The sequence below is a fragment of the Callospermophilus lateralis genome, chromosome 2, assembly GCF_048772815.1.
Source record: "Callospermophilus lateralis isolate mCalLat2 chromosome 2, mCalLat2.hap1, whole genome shotgun sequence".
NCBI lineage: Eukaryota > Metazoa > Chordata > Mammalia > Rodentia > Sciuridae > Callospermophilus > Callospermophilus lateralis.
The window spans coordinates 179,982,652-179,995,860 of record NC_135306.1 but is presented as its reverse complement, the minus strand read 5'-3'; the positions used below and the strand labels follow the sequence as shown (position 1 = coordinate 179,995,860).

Here is a 13,209-nt window from a genome sequence, read left to right as displayed (position 1 = left end):
CAATCCTAGCGCTTATTCTTGCAGCAGCTGGAGGCGTGGCAGACGGATCTTGTGGGCGGCAGCCGCTGGGCCACTTCCCGCCCCGCCCCTAGCGGCCTCTGGTCTTCAGCGTTTCGTTGCTGCTTGGACGTCTAGTTAACCTCTCCGCCGGCACCGCTCCGAATCCACCTTTTCTCTGAAATTTTAGGCCTGTTCTGCCAATGAAGATTACGTATGCCAAGAACAGTTGTTATCTTCTAGCCCCATCCCCTTCTGCCTACCAGTCAAGCGGGCCTGCCTGTCTATTCGTCGACCCTAATACGCTCTTGGCATTTCCGGGAGAGCCATGGAGCTAGGCGTCCGGTGCTAAGTCTGACATCCCCCCTCAACCCCGCCAGTTACGATTTTCGATCTTTGAGGGAGCAGCGGGCAGGCAATGTTCCTTTTGATGGGGACAACGATAGTTTTCCAAGGGAGCTCCCGCGTGCAGCCTGCATTCCAGCGGGGACACACGGAATATAAACATTAGTAAGAATTAGAAAGGCAGTCCTAAGTGTTATCCTGCCTAGTTCTGTGGGGTGGAATCCTAGCTGCACCCTTGAATGGAGGTATGACTTAAGGCAATTATCTAACCTCTGGATTTCTATTTCTTCTTGGAAATATAAAAGGACTTAAGTACTTACCTCATAGCATTGTTATGATTAAGTAACTATAGAAGGCATTTAGTATTCGGTGAGCACTGTCTGCGTTGTTATTAAATAATTAAAGAACATGTTAAGTAGAACTAAGAAGGTAAAAATCTAAGAAGTTAAAAACAAAGCGTGGTGTGTGGCTATGCATGCTTATTTAGTTACAGTAATCAAGGAAAACAGCTGAAATGATATTGAGACCTGAAGGAAATGACGAAAGTACCCAGAAATATGTGGGAAAGTTTTTCTTTCAGAAGACAGCAAGGACCAATGGCCTGAGGCAGGTGTGAGGAGGCCTCTAGGCTGAGAATGAAGAAGAGAGAGGCATGAGATAACCATTGCCAAAAAGGGCAAGGGCAGTGGTCAGATTTTTTCTTTTTAAAAGGAATGTCATGCTCCAAACATTCTTTATTTTATTTGTTTTTATGTGGTGTTGAGGATGGAACCCAGTGCCTCACACGTGCTAGGCAAGCGCTCTACCACTGAGCTACAACCCCAGCCCAGCTGTGTGTGTGTGTGTGTGAGAGAGAGAGAGGGAAGAATCACTCTGGCAGGTGTATTGCAAACTGACTTCAGTTGGATGAAGACGAAATTAAGGAGACTCCCCTTAGAACATTGTTACAAAATGCAAGTAAAGAGGACCGTGGAGTGGTAGTTAGAAATTGATTGAATTCTGGTTATTTTAGTGATAAAACTGGTAAGATTTAGTGATAGATCCAGATATAGGGTGTAAAAGAAAGGAAATCAAGGTGACCCCAAAAGTTTCACCTGCCCTTAAGCCAGTACCCTCAAACAATCCAAGGATGACTACTTTCCTCTTATTTGAAAAGGCAAGAAATCCTTGGAAGAGGATTGATATACAAGAGACTTGATACACACCTGGAATGGTTAGCGTTATTGTTTAGAAACTAGGAAAAAGTGATGGGAAACTCAGTAGTAAGAAAACGGCATGCAAATTCAAATTAGTATGGGGTACCACTACACACTTTTCATAATAGATTTTTAAAAATTTTTTAATCCAAAAATGTCACTGTGTGTGGTGGAGCACACCTGTAATCCCAGCAACTCCAGAGGCAGTAGGATCACAAGTTCGAAGCCAGCCTGGGCAACTTAGCAAGATTCTGTCAAAATTTTAAAAAGGTATAGTTGAGTTGTAAACCATCCCTGGGTTCGATCCCCAGTACTGCTAAATAAATAAATTAAATTGGAAATGTGAAGTGCTTACAAGGACATAGAGCAACTGGAGCTAATAGCTGGCAGAAATGCAAAATGGCAGAGGTAATCAAGATATTGTGGTGTTAACTTCAAGATAGACAAATAGGTCAAAAAACAATAGAAAGTCAAGAAATAGACTCATACATATATGGTGAGTTGACTTTTTTGGTGGAGGGATTTACCTGGGATTGAACTCAAGAGCCACTCAACCACTGAGCCACATCCATAATTCTATTTTGTGTTTTATTTAGAGACAGGTTCTCACTGAGTTGTTATCACATTGCCATTGCTGAGGCTGGCTTTGAACTTGTGATCCTCCTGCTTCAGCCTTCCAAAGAGTTCAGGCATGTGCCACTGCACCTAGCTATGATGAACTGATTTTTAACTAAGATACAAAAGCAAATAGTGCTGGAAGAATTGGATAGTCACATGTGAGAATAATGTAATTGAATCCATACCTTGTCCCAGATGGAAAAATTAACTTAAAATGGATCGTAGACCTAAATGCTAAATTTAGAACTACTGAACTTTTAGGAGAAAGAGAAAAACTTTAAATCTTGGGTTATATAGAGATTAATTAGATAGATGCTTGAAATCATGATTTCATGAACTTAAAAATTATAAATTGGATGTTATGGTTTAAATATGTGGTGTCCCCCAAAAGCTCACGTGTAAGATAATGCAAGAAAATTAAGGGGTGAAATGATTGGGTTATGAGAACCTTAACATAATCCGTGTGTAAATCCACTGACAGGGATTAACTGGGTGGTAATTGTAGGCAGGTAAGACATGGCTGGAGGAGGTGGGTCCCTGGGGGGCATGCCTTTGGGGTTTATATTTTGTCATCTCTCTCTCGCATGGTGGCCATGTCCTGACCTGCTTTCCTCTGCTGCACTGTTCTGCCTTAAGTCCCAAGGAATGGAGCCAGCTCTATATGGACTGAGACTTCTGAAACGTGAGCCCCCAAATAAACTTTTCCATCTCTAAATGTTATTATTAGTTCTTTTGGTGACAACAAAACTGACCAAAATATTGGAATTCATTAAAGTTAAAAACTTATGCTCTTTGAAAAACACTGTTAAGTAAATGAAAAGACAAGCCACAGACTGGGAGGAAATATTGATCAACCTCCACATTTCTGATAAGAATATACAGTTGCCCCTCAGTATTTGTTGGGGATTAGTTCCAGGATACCAAAAGCCTATGGATTCTCAAGTCCCTGAAACAAAACAATGTCGTATTTATATATAACCCATGCACATCCTCTTTTATACTTTTACTTTCTAGATTACTTAAAATACCTGATACAAAATAAATGTAAATAATAGTTATCCTGTGTTGTTCAGGAAATAATGACAAGAAAAAGATGTCTGCATATAGTCATTACAAACACAATTTTTCCTAAACATTTTGATCTATTGTTGATTGAATCTGTGGATACAGAACCAGCAGATATGGAGAGCCAATTTATATAATCAAAAATTCAGTAGTAAGAAAATAAGAATCTTCAAAACTCAGTAGTAAGAAAATAAGCTAATTCTGGTGGCGTACACTTGGGAGGCTGACACAGGAGGATTGCAAGTTCAAGGGCAGCCTGAGCCCTTAGCAACACTCTGTCTCAAAAAATAAAAAGGCTGTGGATATAGCTCATTGATAAAGCACCACTGGGTTCAGTCCTCAAGAAAGAAAAAAGCGATGGAGGGTATGAAGAGAAAGGGAGGGAAAAGAAAAGAAAACAATTTGAAAGTGGGCAAAAAATTTGAACAGACTTCACCAAAGAATATGCACAAATATCCAAAGCAAATGAAAGGATACTAGCATCATTAGTCAATAGGAAAATATGAATTAAAATTACAGTGACATAACACTAAAAATCTACTAGACTATCTAAAATTAAAGGAATGACCATACCCAAGTGTTGGTGGCTAAGTGTAGAACTGGAACTCTCATATACTGCTTCTGGGAATGTAAAATGGCAGTTGGCAGAACAGTGACAATTTCCTAGAACATTTAACATAAAACCATCTTATGACCCAGCTACTCTACTACCAAGTTATTTACCCAAGTAAAATGAAAGCATATAATCATACAAAGACTTCTATATAAATGCTCGTTGCATCTTTTTGAAGTTCTACTATTATTTTATTGAAATAAAGTCTATATAATAAATTCCATTTACCTTTTATGGTATATAATTCAGTAGTTTTTAGCATGTCCACAGAACTGTGCAACCATTACTACTAATTTTAAAACATTTCAAAAACACCAAAAGAAACCCTGCACCCATTGACAGTTATTCTCTATTCCCCATCTCCCCAATCCAAGTCCCTGGCAACCACTACTCTACTCTCTGTCTCTATGAATTTGCCTTTTCTGAACATTCCTTATAAATGGAAGCATAAAACAAATGGCCTTCTATGTGTGGCTCCTTTGATTTAGCATAATAGCATCAAGATTTATCCATGTATTAGTCCTTAATTCTTTTTGTTGCTTCGAAGTATTTCATTTTGTTTATTCATTTTTGAGTTGTTTCCATATTTCAATGATTTGGAAATAATGCTTATTTTGTGGGAGAACTCAGGAACTATTATTTCAGTACCAACAGATATTTTTGAGATTTTTTAGTTGTTTCCATATTTCAGTGATTTGGAATAATGGGTCAATAACCATGCATATACAAGTTTTGTGGAATTGCTGGGTTATATGATAATTATATATTTAACCTTTTGAGGAACTATTTTTCAAAAAAGGCAGCAGTTTTATTTTTAAGAGTTGAAAAATAGGAAACATGACAAATGTTCATCAGTAGATGAATGGAATAAACAAATTGTTATATATTCATGTAATGGGATATTACCATGCAATAAAACAGACGAACTATAGATAATTGTAACATGCATGAATCTCAAAATAAATTTGCTATTTAAAGCAAATTTGCTTTAAACAATAAGTTTGCTGTTTAAGGAGGCAGGGCATAGTGTATGATCCCATTCATATAAACTCTAAAAAGTTCAAACTAATCTATACTGAAGCACTATAGATTGTTGTGGCCTGAGCAAAGAAGAGGGAGAAGTGGATTACACAGGGATATGAGGAACCTTTGCAGATTATGGATATGTCATTATTCTGTGGTGATTGTGTTATGATTGTAGACATATGTAAAATTTATCAAATTGTAAACTTCTAAAATGTGCAATTTGTTGATATCACAATTATATCTCAACATAAAAAAATATCAGGCACAGATAACTAAAATGTATGGAAGTGGGGCTGGGGTTGTGGCTCAGTGATAGAACACTTGCCTAGAATGCATGAGGTACGGGGTTCAATCCTCAGCACCACATAAAAATAAAATAAAGATATTGTGTCCACCTAAAAACTAAAAAATAAATATTTTTTAAAAATGTATGGAAAGGGAGGACACATAAAAATTAAAACTTAAAATGATTCATTCTTGCATGGATGTAGAAACTGATGTAGAAACTGAACCTGAAGGCAGAGAACTTGGGTGTCACATTTAACCTCCATTCCCTGCTTCTGCCTCACTACCCAGCACCCACAAGCACTTAATAAATATCTGTTGGTACTGAAGTAATAGTTCCTGAGTTCTCCCACAAAATAATGTATTATTTCACACCTCTAGGAATAGAAACTAAAAAATACATGCATTGGGGCTGGGGATGTGACTCAAGTAGTAGTGCACTCGCCTAGCATGTGTGAGGCACTGAGTTCGATTCTCAGCACCATATAAAAATAAAAATAAAGATATTTTTAAAAATACATGCATTTTCATTGCATATTTAAAAGGCTTGTCCTTTTTCTATTTTTTTCTTCATTCCATGATCCTTTTCAAGTAAAAAGAACTTTGCTCCCAGGGAAATTCTTGACTAGAAGACTGTAAAAGAATAGGAACAAAATTATTTGAGACTTTACACTTCATCATTCAAAGAAAGTATTTATCTCCATTATATGCCAAACACTTCTAGGCACTTGAGAGACTAGAGAGAACAAATGAAGGGATGCATCTTGAATGGAGATAGGAATGCTTATGTTTCCCAGTCTGAAATCCATTTTCTTAACTTTCTTTTAATTCTCAGAAGTTGGGAAACTGAGTTCCATTCTTAATAGCCTCTGAGAAGGGAACCACTCTCTAGAGGGAGATTGGAACCAGTCTCATAGAAAAGGGTATATACTCACTCTGTATGCCTGTGCTTTATATTTTCTTTCTTTCTTTCTTTCTTTCTTTTTTTTTTTTTTTGAGAGAGAGAGAATTTTTTAATATTTATTTTTTAGTTTTCCACGGTCACAACATCTTTGTTTGTATGTGGTGCTGAGGATTGAATCCGGGCCGCACGCATGTTGCCGCACGCATGCCAGGGGAGCGCGCTACCGCTTGAGCCACATCCCCAGCCCCAATATATTCTCTTTTAATATTTATTTTTGTTGTGCTGAGATTGAACCCAGGGCCTTGTGCATATGAGGCAAGCATTCTACAACTGAACTATACCCATAGCCCTATATTCAATTTTAATGCTATCATCTCAGGTCAAATTATTCTAAAATGAATCACAAAATGTAAGCTTTTTAATTAAATAATGCAAATGTTCTATGGCCATTTGTTTTTCTTTTTCATTTAAATCTCCCTTAACTCAGACAAGTGGTGTGAGAAATATTGTCTATTCTGCTATATATGGCATGAAAAGTTCCAAATGTTTCAGATAAAGAGAGAAGTCTGGAGCCAGTTGAAATTGGAGCTGGATAATTCTAATTTGACCCTATACTTGAAATAAAATATAGGTTACTGGTGTGTTTAAGGTTATAAAACAAGAGCTGTCTATATACCATCATGATAGCAACTTGTTATTATTATATCATATTCTGTTTTAGAGTTTTTAAACACATTCTTAGGAATTTCACAAAAAAGAACTACCAGGAATATGAACAAAGCCCCCCATCTTTTGCAAGACAATATTCCTTTAGCTCATTTTTTAACCTGAAAAATACAACCTAATATTTATAGCTTGATTAATTATTTGTTTACTTTCTCTCTGTTATTTCTGATTTAAAATTCTGGAAAACGTAGCTTTAGCTATATTTCTAATTCTCTTTACGAAGACCATATTAATTTTTATTTTTGAACCAAAACTACAAACATTTCTTTTTGGTTTGAACAAAGAGAATAATTTGCATGATACCAGTATATAAAACTTGTCTTCAAGTCTATGTCAGGTATCTCAAAACTATGAAGTTATTCATATAATAAAATATATACTATGTTAAAATAATACATGCAGTTGATTACCTAAATACTAATGTTATACAGAAAGGGTAACCTATCCCAAATAGGCATCACTTATAACAACAATAATACATAATAATTGTAATGAATCAATGAACTGTGAGCTCTGAAAACGTGTTCACTATGATATCCTGTCACTTTTTATCAAAATATCTAATATAAAGAAGCTTTACTAGTTTTCTAATTTACTAATAAGTATTTATTGTATAAATGAAAGACAGTCTAAGAATTAATCTATTAAATTGGTAACAAATCTCTAATAAATGCTTTAAATTTTACTTTTTTATTCTGATTTATTATATATGACAGCAGAATGCATTACAATTCATATTATACATTTTCATGTCTCTGGTTGAATACAAAGTATATTCACTCTATTCGTGTCTTCATACATGTACTTTGGATAATGATGTCCATCTCATTCCACCATCATTTCTAACCCTATGCCCCCTCCCTTTCTCTCCCATACCTTTGCCCTATCTAGAGTTCATCTATTACTTCCATGCTGCCCCTCCCTACCCCACTATGAAACAGCCTGATGCTGGTTGTTAATGAATCATAATTATAGCCATTATTTATCAGATATTTAGAATGTGCTCAGTACTGTTAAAACACTTCATGAACTAGAGTTCTTTTTAAAGTCATGTTTGTTGAGATATAATTTATATATGGTACAATTTTCCCTATTTAGTTTTATGGTTATATGAATTTTGGCAACACGAATATAAAAAATGACAACATACTTATATGGATATATAATACTATAGTCAAGATACAGAGCATATTACCTTATTCTCCTTTACTTTTTTTAAACAAATTAATTTTAATATATTTTCATTAAACCAATGGATTACCAACATAATTTGCAAAGAAAATAATTGTTAGTAAGATATTTCATGTTCATTTTGTTTGTCCTAGTAATTCTTTGGAATCTATTTAACACATAGCACACCAATTCAGAGTAGACACATTTTCAAATACTCAATAGTTTCATGTAACCAATGGCTGCCATATTGGCTCCTTTCTCCATCTTTCACCTTTTGGTGAGACAGATGCTATAGGCTGCATGATAAGTCCCCTTGTTATGTGGTTTCTTGTTGAGTTCCATTAGAAAGGGACACCAAGGAGAAGAACTTAGAATATACAAGAGTAGAACAAGGTGCTTTATTCCTCCCTATAAGACTCTATTAGACTGTGAATTGGTTTCTACATGCTTTTGGTGGGAATAACTTCAGTTAGGTCACCTTCTCCTACAAGGTTTTCATAATGGCTTTCTCTACTTTCACGTCCTACCTCTCCAAGTCTACAGAAGAAAAGGTGCTTCACAAAATTTGTTTGCTTTCTTCAACCTTGTCCTTACCTTTATAAATGCCTTATTAAATAATTTTTACCCTGATTGATCTTTATCATCCTTGAATCTTGAATAATGGCTTTTTTAATTATAAGAAAGTAAAATATACCTCATCTCATATCATAGGCAATGTACATACATATACAAGATTAATTGTATATTAAAATATATAAAATGCTAAACTTTTTTAAATATTTATTTTTTAGTTGTAGTTGGATACAATATCTTTAATTAATTAATTTCTTTTCATGTGGTACTGAGGATCAAACCCAGGGCCTCGCCCATGCTAGGCGAGTGTTTTACCGCTGAGCCACAACCCAAGCTCCTAAAATGCTAAAACTTTTAAAGAAAATATGTACATAACTTTGTGAAGAGAAATGGAAAACAAAAAAATACAAAATAAACAAACACCTGAAAAATTAGAAGATATTGTAGTTAAAATTTTTATGGGTAAAAATTTATCCAAAAGGGTTGAAAGAGACATGAATTGTATTACCGGTAATTTTTGTTTATTTTTGGTATTTAGCTTGACTTGGTTTCACCTTTGGTTGGCTTTTTCTTTATTGTAAATCTTCCCTTTGCAGATTTTCATTGTTGTTTTTCATTTTGCCAAGAATGTTCTGTAGTGCAGGCTTTCTTGCTGTAAATTCTTTTAGCTTTTGTTTATTGTGGAAGGTTTTTATTTCATCATCAAATTTGAACCTTAATTTTACTGGATATAAGATTCTTGGTTGGCATTCATTATCTTTTAGAGCTTGGTATATGTTGTTCCAGGATCTTCTGGCTTTGAGAGTCTGGGTTGAAAAATCTGCTGGTATCCAAATTGGTCTTCTCTTATAAGTAATCTGATATTTCTGTCTTCTGGCCTTCAAAACTCTATCCTTCGGCTGGGGATGTGGCTCAAGCGGTAGCGCGCTCGCCTGGCATGCGTGCGGCCCGGGTTCGATCCTCAGCACCACATAAAAAACAAAGATGTTGTGTCCGCCGATAACTAAAAAATAAATATTAAAAATAAAATTCTATCCTTATTCTGTATGCTAGGCATTTTCATTATATTGTGTCTTGGTGCAGATCTATTTTAATTTTGTACATTTGATGTCCTACAGGTCTCTTATAATTGACTTTGCAGTTCATTCTTCATGCTTGGGAAATTTTCTGATATTATTTCATTGAAGAGATTGTGCATTCCTTTGGTTTAAATCTCTGAACCTGCCTCTATCCCAATAAGTCTTAAATTTGGTCTTTTGATGGTATCCCATAATTCTGGGATATTCTGTTCATGGTTTCTTACCATCTTCACTGGGAGGTCAACTTTATTTTTAAGACTGTATATTTTGTCTTCATTGTCTGAGGTCCTAACTTGCAAGTGATCTAGTCTGTTGGTGATGCTATCTGTTGAGTTTTTTAATTGGCTTTTTGTTTCTTTCATTTCAAGTCTTCTGGTTTTTTTTTCAGTATTTTTATATCTTTCTTGAAGTAATCTCTTGTAACCTATATTTGCTCTCTTATCTCTTTGTTGGTATTATTGATGGTGTCTGTATTTGTTCTCTTATCTCTTTGTTGAGATACAGTTTTTGCCTGTATCTGCTCACTTAGGTCATTCTTTAATTCTCAAATCATTTTAGTTATATATATTCTGAACTCCTTCACTGACATTTCACCTACTTCACTATCTATGGATTCTATTGTTGTAGTATCTTGGTTTGTTTGGGGCACTTTCCTTCCTTGTTTTTTCATGATGTCTATGTGTCTTCCTCTCTTGAAGTGTAGATCTGAGGTATTACAGCTTCTGCCTTATTGTCTTATAGTGTCCCTACAGGTTACCAATACCTCACTTTTAATGGAAAGATCAGTATTACAGCACTCAATGTATCCAACATGCAGTTAGCTTCTATTTTTACATTTACAGTTTTGTCACTAAAATAAAAAATGATGAGTTCAGTTATCTTCTACCATATAGTCATTAGGTTTGCCTAATGGTTTACAGTTTCTAATGGTAGAAGGGGCACTAGGGTGTTGGCTAAGATGTTTAGGAGGTAGGGTGTGAGAATATGGAGGTATTAGATTGTATGACAAGTGAGAGGGTAATCATAAGACGTTGGCTGTTAGTAGAAGAAACATGAGATAGTCAACCCCATGCAAGACTCCCTGTTACCTCAGTAACATGATAACTGTTAGCAGAGAAATAGGATAATTGCTAGTAGAGAAACCTCTGGTGCAGCCAGGCCCACAGGGACCTTGGTGACATCTTACCAGGTCCTTATTGTTCTCTTTTGAGAGAAGCAGCAATATCCCAGTTTCATGGTGATGGCAGTGTTACCGCTGTTGACCGGTGACGAGTTCTTGCTTCCCCAATGTTGAAGAATAACACCAAAGAAGCACGCCGAGGCAAGGTCAGAATAGAAATTAGAAGTTTATTAAAGGACAGCAGAAAAGACTTCTCCCGGAGGAAGAAGGGGACCCAAGAGGTGGAATCCGTGGAAGTGTGGTTGTTTCCCCTTTTTATAGTTTTGGTGATGGGATGTAGGTTGGAGGGGTTAGGACACAGGTGGGCCCAATTATCACCTTTTGGGATGGGCTTATCATTTCTCTAGGATGGGCTATCTCCAAATCTGTTGGGGCTGTTTCCTGGGCTCCATTAACATTTCTTTGAGGTGGACTTTGGCCTAGGGCCTTTTCAGGACTTCATTAACATTCCATGAGTTGTCCTGCGTTTTCCCTGAGTCATTCCCAGCATGGCCTCCATTTTAGATTTCACTCGATATTAGACCCGATTTACCTAACTACACTGACTACCTAATTTTATATCTGGCTTCAGCAGCCTCAAGCCTTTAATGTACCCTGATGTTGGTCTGTGGAGCCACACTTTGGTGAATAAGGAACCCCAGCGCATGGTGGGCCTCTCCTCTGGATCTCTGGGCCATAGTGTGACAAGGCAGGCAGGCCTCTCCTCCTGAACTCTGGGCTCTAAATTTTAATTTTGTATGAAAACAATTATGACGTTCTAGAAAGACATGGGAAAGAATTTTCAAGAAATGTGGCAAAGACTTACCAATCCAATATTCATCTTCTTATTCCTTGGTAGCAAATTAGGGTTTAATAGTAGGTGTAGCAGTGTACCTTAGTAGGTGTAGCAGTGTGTTATAGTAGGCGTAGCAGTGTACCTTTCTTATGAAACTAAGTTTATCAGACTTCTAATAGCTAGACATAACCAATCAGATGTAAATAAAAATTTTGAGAGGGGCTTGTGGGAATGCTGTTAAACAGAAGCTAACTTAGCCTAAAAGCTGATTTTTTTTTTGCCTTTGTTTCTTCCTTTTTGCTGCTTAAAACACAGGCTTGGTAGTAGGAGCTGCTGCAACCAGACTGAACCATGGTCTTGAAGGTGAAAGTCATGATCGTGGAGAGGAAAGATGGAAGGAGCCCACATCCCTGATATCAGGAGGATATGGTGCCAACCCACCACTGCCTACCTCTGCACTTATCTTAACATCAGATAAAAATAAACTTTTGTCTTTTTTATGTATTGTTACATTGTTTTCTCCCATATGGAGGAACCTAATCTTAACTGGCACAGAGAGAAAATTTGAAGTCCAAAGTCATGATTTTGTAAATAAAAGGTTTATATAAGAGCAAGTTTTAAAAAATTTATAGTGCATATTTATGGTGTGAGTCTTAGACTCTCATAGCTGTTGTGGTATAACACTGAATTTACAAAGCTGCTCTCATTTTAGAATCTTAGAGATTTATAGCTAATAATTAAATTTTATACTTGTGATGCAATATATGATTATAGTGACTTTATAGGTGAAACAATGTTTAAACCAGGTGAATTTTTGCCTCACTGATATATATTACACCTGAGATGAGGATCCAACAGTAGAAGTAATACAGTACCTTAAATCTTCAACAGGTTGACCACAAGAAAGCATTAATCTTCCCATTAGTCTTTGTAGTAAGAGAAAATTCGTAAGGTTAACCTCTTCAATTCACGTGACATAGCCAGTTATCGAAACATTCATAAATCTGTTGAATTCAAGGTAGACATATCATCATTCATGTTTTTAAAATGGCTTTAGAAAGTATATGTGTACCAAAGGGGAAAAATAAATGTGCTCATCAAGAGGCTTATCAACTGCAAACAATGCACATGTAAGAGTAGTTTTATGAGCTATTAATTTTTATGCTCTAGGGGGAAAAACTTATTTTTGAGCCTCTACAGGAGCTACAGTAAACACAACCCTGTTGTATTAGTCAGGGTCCTCTATAGGAACAGAACCAAAAGAATATATATGTGTGTATATAATTACAAGAGGGAATTTATTAGATTGGCTCCCTTGATCAGAGGCTGGGGAGTCCCACAATGAACTATATACAGGCCAAAGAACAGGAGAAACCAGTAGCTGCCCAGTTCAAGAAGCTGGAAACCTTAGAACAGGAGGGACCATTGATGCAGCCCTAATTTGAGGTTGAAGATCTGGAACCTCCCTGGGAAGTTGAGGATATGAGCCAACTTTCAAGGCTAAATAAGTAAGTCTGATGTCCATGGGCAAAGGCAGTAGCAAAAAAACACACCTGATCAAGAAGAATTGAGATTGTACAAGCTACCTGGATACATGGAATATGGATCAGCAAGTATTCCTATCCAGGTCTCTCACTTAAAAGCTGATACTCTT

General features: G+C 36.3%; 1 long non-coding RNA gene across 2 annotated transcripts; it reads left to right on the top strand.

Annotated features, from left to right (window-relative positions):
* The first annotated feature begins 89 nt into the window (after positions 1 to 89).
* Positions 90 to 12,169, top strand: LOC143391576 (uncharacterized). Of its 2 annotated transcripts, none has more exons than XR_013090285.1 (3): positions 90 to 587; positions 2,793 to 2,838; positions 11,871 to 12,169. It is a non-coding gene; the product is annotated as an uncharacterized LOC143391576 (long non-coding RNA). The 2 variants fall into 2 exon arrangements; XR_013090284.1 differs by having other exon boundaries at positions 90 to 1,808.
* Positions 12,170 to 13,209: the final 1,040 nt, after the last annotated feature.